Raw genomic sequence first — 6,274 nt, forward strand, 5'->3', positions numbered from 1 at the left:
TTCCGCCTACCTGGACCCCACCTGCCTGTTTTCTGGCTTTGAGTCTGGCTTCCGCTCCCTGCACGGGCTCAGCGTGAGCTTCGTCACCGGGCAGAGGTGGCCCTGCTCACCTCATCCCAGCACCTGCCTCCCGTGGCTCCAGTCCTGCTCTGCCTGCCTCCCTTTCGGGCTTTGCTCGTGTGCTTTCCATCTCAGAAATGCTGTTTCCCACTCCACCCCCATTTTTTGCAGGTGGAAAAAATCCCACTACACCAAGAATGAACTTTCTTAAACTGTGGACCAAGGTGACGATGGGCCACTGTGAGTTCGCTGGTTGTAACAAAAGCACCCACGGGTATGCTATCCATACCAGGGACGCGGGGGGAATCTCCACCTTCTGCTCGATTTTGCTGTGGACCTAAAACTGCTGGAACAAACTAAAAGGCTATAAAAAATTCCCCCCCCCCAGGTGTCCTGGTGACTAGCCAAAGGGGAGGGAAGGGCCTGGGGAAACACCTCCGCCCAGGTGGGGCATCTTCCAGTGCTGCCACTGTGCGGTCACCTTACGCTAGGAAGGCAGGAGGTACTCTGCAGGGGCACAAAGCCCCTGCAGAAAGCCAGCAAACAAGTAAAAACCCTCCGTTGAGGGGTGGAGAGAGGGTTGGTGGCTGCTCTGACTTTCTCAGGGAACCGAACGTGACTTAGAACGCCCGGCGTGTGTGACGGCCATCCCAGCCATCCCACGTGGACCCCGGGAGCACCGAGGCTGAGTTTTAAAACATCCCCTTTGCATGTGGGAACCAGTCAATTTAGTCAAAGTAAACTCATGACCATCTTTAAATACACGGCAGGAAGCCAGTGGATTGCAACTCTGAGGGCCAGAACAGAACAGTGGTTGGAGCCTATTTTTGAGACGCATTGTAACTGCTAGAAGCAGCAGTTATGGTGGAGTCCAGCCAGTAACAAGGTGTCCTTCTGACGAAGGTGCTTCTGGGCTTTCAGCCAGGCCCAGGGCTGGCATCTTCTCACCCCTCAATTGCTGGTCTCCTGTGCTGACAGCGGTAGCACTGGGAATCGAGGCCTTCTCCTGTCGGGCTCCCCATGGGGACTGTCATGCTGGGGAGGTGTTTGAAGCCGCAGAAAATGCTTAGCAGATACAACACTGTTGAAGAGCCAGTAAGAGGTGTTTGAGGGACATTGTCTCCCAATTGCCAGATCAATACAGGTTTCTAATAGTTAAATTCAAATTTCAAATAAACAATGAACATATATACAAATATGCTGAATACCACGTATGCTTATTATATATATGTGGGTGTATGTAAATATGTCCCAGGTAGTCTTTGAACATCTTTATCTGCTCAATCTGGCAACCCAAAGCAAAGAACGTTCCAGTTTAGAGTTTTTCTTTCTCTAGTTTCCAGGCCCGGCTTGCTTGCCAGCTTCCCCAGGGACGCACACCGCCTTCTCCCTCCCATCTGTCCTAGCTCGCTTTCTCCCACGGCAGCCCTGGGAGCAGGGAGCAGCGAAGCATCCCTGTGCCCGGCCCTGGGACAGAAGGGAGGCAGCACTGTGGAGGGTACATTGGAGGCACCTGTTGAAATTCTAGCCTGGCCCTGGGAACCTGCAGAGGGCTCCAGTGGCTAAGATGAAGCCCCATCCCCTGGTGACCGCATACCTGCCACAGCCGGGGAGCCGGTGCTGTGGCCATCTCCTCCATCCCTTACGCAGTATCTGCCTAGACTACACCAGCACATGTTGGCACTGAATTCTGGGCTTGAACCCCGCATGGGCGAAACGTCCTGTGGTTATGGCAGGGGAAATGGGAGGTGTCTCTGAAGTGACATCCATTTATTCAATTTATCACTTGGAGCATGGAGTCTGCCCCGCCGCCCCCCCCCCCCAGCAGGATTCAACCCAGCACAGGGAGGCCCTGGACCCTGACTGCCTTCCTGGTGCCTCCATTCTGGTATGGAGGCCGGGCAGACGGCAGGCACAGGGTGGTCAGTGCAGCTGGGAGATGAAACGGGATGCGGTGAGCGGAAGGAAGGAAGCCAGGGGAGGAAGTGGCTGGGAGCCAGACTGAGAGTGGGGGTCAGGCAAAGGTCTTGAGGAGTGCAAAGGCCCTGTGGGGCCCAGGCTGGGCAGAGGAGGAAGCCCCCTGTGGGGCACTTGCAAGCAGAGGCTGAGGCTGGGGCAGGGGCGTCCTCACCTCTCACTGACTCCTAAGGGGGAAGAGGATCCATGGTGCCCGGGATGGCCTGATTCCGGGGGGGGGGGTGCTCTATGCTTCCCCTTTATTCAGTCCTCTGAAGTCTCCCATGAAAGGTGATTTCTTTTTTTTTTTATTGGTTGTTCAAAACATTATAAAGCTCTTGACATATCATATTTCATACATTAGATTCAAGTTGATTATGAACTCCCAATTTTACCCCAAATACAGATTGCAGAATCACATCGGTTACACATCCACATTTTTACATAATGCCCTATTAGTAACTGTTGTATTCTGCTACCTTTCCTATCCTCTACTATCCCCCCTCCATCCCCTCCCATCTTCTCTCTCTACCCCATCCACTGTAATTCATTTCTCTCCTTGTTTATTTTCCCATTCCCCTCACAACCTCTTATATGTAATTTTGTATAACAATGAGGGTCTCCCTCCATTACCATGCAATTTCCCTTTTCTCTCCCTTTCCATCCCACCTCATGTATCTGTTTAATGTTAATCTTTTCTTCCTGCTAAAAGGTGATTTCTGTAAGTCAAAAGACAGTGGGTTTTTACAAGGCAGCACCCACTCCAGTTGACCAAGGGTCAGTTCCCATGTAGCATTTGGAAGCTCGTGACAGCTCTGGTGTCTGGTCCTGTTTCCGGAATCCCAAGGCATCTCCTGGGCCCCACGAGAAAGGTTGGGAGGATGCTGGCTTAACCGAGGAGGGCAGAGGAGAGGCAGCCTTCCCCTCATCTGGCCACCAGGTTCTCCCTGAGCCTCGGAATTGGAGGAGGCTGCACTGGCTCACAGGCCTTCCCCTGAGAGGTTTTCTGATCATTTCCCCCAAACTGTGCGGCACTGGCAGCAGGGGAGGAGGAGGAAGGCATTCCTTCAGCAACCCTGGGCTGGGGGTGGGGGCCGCCGCATCGCCACCTGAAAGGTGCAGATTTTATTTGCTTACAAATAAGAGAGGGGATGGGGCTGGGGATCGGCAGTAGAACACCCGCCTAGCACGTGTGAGGTGCTGGGCTCGATCTTCAGCATCACACAAAAATAAATAAATAAAATCAAGGAATTGTGTTCAACTGTAACAACAACAACAAAAAAAAATTAAAAACAAACAAGCAAAAAACCTGGGAGCGTTTCCTTCTTGCTCCTAAGAAGTTTCAAAGACATTTCTGTTTCCCGCAGATCATGCTCTCGAAACATGGCAAGGCTACGGAAAACACTGGGATTTCTGCGCAGTTTATTGACCTTCCCTCCCTCCGGCAGGTTTCCGAAGGCCTTCTCCCTGCTGTGCAATGCCAAGGTGCGTCCGTAAGGTGTCAGCACCTTCATTAGCGCCGAAGCCACCGGCTTTTCCTTCTCTTTTTTTGCAGAGTAGTTCCCGTGTTGGACGCAAGATGGCGCCAACACCCACAGAGTCTGTCTGAGCCAGGTGACCGAGCCCAGCCGCGCCCGGACGGGAAGTGACACGCTGTGAGGAAGAAACAGCAACTTTCGCCTTTTTCACCGCTTATCACTTTAGTAACACACAGGGCCCTCTGGGACCCGATTTTGCTTTTGGCACTGACCACGAGGAAGGGGGAAATCAGCAAGGAAATAGCAGCCCGCAATCCCAAATACGCTGGTAGGGTAAAGCCAGGATGGGAATATGGCTTTGGCAAAGTCCAGGTGTGTTTTAATAACCTGAACAGACATCTCTCCCAGGGTCGGACCGCACCGAGAAGAAACCCAATCCCAGGGGAAAGGGAAATGTCTCTCTCACCTCTTCTGTCTTAAGGAGGTCTCCCTGGCCTTCACTTCTCCTGGCTAATAAATTTGGCAACTCAACCAAAGTTCTCAGATGGCTTCAGTTTAAACCTGGGCTCTCTCAGAGGTACCAAGGCAGGCAGAAACTGACATTTTAGAATTTGTTTTTCAGTCTTTAGATAGTTTGAGTTTTGCCCTATGCTGTGATAAAGCATTTAACACACACACACACACACACACACACTCCGGCACATACACACACCTCATAAAAGCAGAGAAAATAATATCCCTCCAAGAAGCCTACAGACTGAGGGTGTTTCTTGATCAATAGTTTTGCATTTCCAGTAAAACTCTGAGGCTCAGCATGCCTGTGGTGCACTTCAGGAGAAACGTACTTTCTGTCACATCCTTATTTTTTTTAAAGATGAATGCAGAAATATTAGAGGTATTAAAAAAATAAAGTTGTAGTGGGAGTTTGGAGTCAGGAGAGAAGGCAAGCCATCCACCCCTGAGCTAAAAACTAACTGGGCAGCTTTATTTACATTGTTGGAAAAGTTGGGAGGGGGGTCAAGTTAGAGAAAGAACCAGAACACCCATAAAAATTGTGTCTCAAAAGTAGAATATTCAAGACAATAGGAGCCTGCTTTGTGCTTTCCTTTTGGTTTTGAATTTATCAGGAGACAAAGATAATGCACACAAATATTTTCGTGTTCTTTCATTGAAAATGAACGAGAGGTCCCTAATTTCTTCTAGCCAAGACTTACGGGGTGGATTCACACTCTTGCTGAGAATTTAATGAGAGTTAGGAAAAGAAACACAAATGTTTTATCTGCAACCCTCTTCCCTACCCAACCGGACCAACAAGCCTGGGCATTAAGGCTTTGCTAAGGCCAGTCCCAGCCCTTCAAGGGGGTGGACAAAGGGGGCTCCGATTATTCGAGGTGTAGAAGGAATAAATAATCGCTCCCTAAATAAACAAATTGTCCGCGGGATTCCTAGAGGCGAGGAGGAAACTATGATGGTCGAGGTCCTAGAAGTCCGCTTCAGGTCAGTATCGGGAATAATTAGAATCCTGGGGGCATCTTCTACCGTCTGCACCTTCTTACCCAGCCCCCCCCCCCCCCGAAAAGCCCTGCTGGGCCTCAATTCGTCTTATCAAAACTCAACAAAACAAAAGAGACTAAAATACAAAAAGTCAACTTGAGGAATCCCAAGGGGGCTCTGCCAGCAGCGGAGGTAGGGACTGCGCCCTGGGGTCGGCGTTTGGCAGCTCGCGCGGCGGGGAAGCGTCCACGCGGCGAACCCCGGCGCTCCGCGCGAATTGCGCGCCTCTTCGGGCGAAGCCCCGCGGAAAGCAGGCTCGGGTTTCCCCTTGCCCCGCGGAGCAGCCCGGGCTCCGACTGGGCGCGGGGGGCTGCCGCATTGTTCTGGTCTTCGGGGAGCGCGGGAGTGAGCTTGTCAGAGGGAATTTATTTCTGGGGAAGGGAGAGGCGCGCGGAGCAGGACGGGTGGGCCGCCGGGGTCCGCGGGGGAGAGGAGGGAAGAGGGAGCGGCCGCTGCACTCGGGCCGAGCCCACACGCGCTCACCGAGACGGACGACGTGCGGGACCCGGCGGAGTCGAAAGGTCGCTTTCCCAGGTTGGCAGTGCCCTCCCCACGCGCCTTCCCAGGGCCCCCCGCAGCCTGACCCGGGGCGGGAGCGAGGGGATCGGTTTCTATGCGGCGCCTCCAAAACCTGAACAGGTCGTTCCTGACGCCCGGAGCTGGCGACCCGCCGGAGACCATTAATCATCGCGTTAACCGGGGACGGCACCCAGTGCAGGTCCCCTCCACTCGGATCTGGCACGTCCGCTTTTAATCCAAGATCTAGGCCCCGATGACTAGGAATCTAACCACTCGCCTCATCACTCATTAATAAGAAAGTTCCCCCAGCATCTCTGCCGTCGGTCCCCAAGGTGTGGTGGGAGCTACTTGGCTGCACTCGCCAATTCGATTTTATATTTCAAACTTATTTTTCGCTAAGAAACTTCTATTTTTTTTTGCCCTGGACACGTGGTCCCATTAACCAAAATACCATAATAAAATAAATTTTATTAAGATAACTCATTTTTAAAAAGACTTTTCAAGTTAGGGCTGAGCTACAAAAAAAAGGCGAGTGCTGCGCGGCTGGGTCTTAGAGCCGCCGGATTCCTTCGCTCCTCTCCCTGATTGGTGCCATCTCCCCATAGCTGTCTGATGATTGGTCCAAAGTTCCAGGAGGGGGCGCGGCCTGAGGAAAGTAAAAACTCGCTTTCGGCAAGAAGACTTTTGAAACTTTTCCCAATCCCTAA

Source organism: Marmota monax, unplaced genomic scaffold (genome assembly GCF_021218885.2).
Source record: "Marmota monax isolate L192 unplaced genomic scaffold, Marmota_monax_Labrador192_F-V1.1 WCK01_AAM20220418_F8-fsc00024, whole genome shotgun sequence".
In the NCBI taxonomy this organism is placed as follows: domain Eukaryota; kingdom Metazoa; phylum Chordata; class Mammalia; order Rodentia; family Sciuridae; genus Marmota; species Marmota monax.